This window comes from Saprolegnia diclina (assembly GCF_000281045.1).
Source record: "Saprolegnia diclina VS20 unplaced genomic scaffold supercont1.8, whole genome shotgun sequence".
Classification (NCBI taxonomy): Eukaryota; Oomycota; class Saprolegniomycetes; order Saprolegniales; family Saprolegniaceae; genus Saprolegnia; species Saprolegnia diclina.
The window spans coordinates 89,120-89,636 of NW_008246075.1; positions in this window are offsets into that span (position 1 = coordinate 89,120).

A 517-nucleotide genomic window follows, 5' to 3' on the forward strand; every position below is an offset into this window, starting at 1 on the left:
CTTCCAGGCCAACGGCAAGAAGTGCCGTGACGAGGACAAGTGCGAAAAGTACAACGACTACTTCTCGCAGTGCATCCCCAAGTAGACTCTAGTCGGACCCGTTTTGGTAGAAAACTCTTAAAATTGTTTTTACATGTTTTAGTGAGCTCACGAGCTTGGTCTCTAGCTGTATAACCTCAAAAAGCAACAAATAACGCGCAAAGGCGGTCTTGTCGACAGTGTTATCGTCGCGAGGCCGTTGCAAAGCCCAAGTCTGCCTTGATCTCGACACGCCACTTGAAGAGCTTGCAAATGGAATGTCGTTGTTGCTTGCAGCAGTATGGTAGCCAAGGCCCGACTGGCTACAGTGCTTATATCGTCGAGTCAAGCTTGAGGGCAGCAAGACCAGGCGAGGTGGACATCCTGGCACTAGCACATGGCGATACTCGTCGTTCTCCTGACGTGGCAGCCTACCATGCCACGACGCTACTTCAACCTGATTGGATCTTTTGGCAACAAATTAATTCCTAAAAGTTCA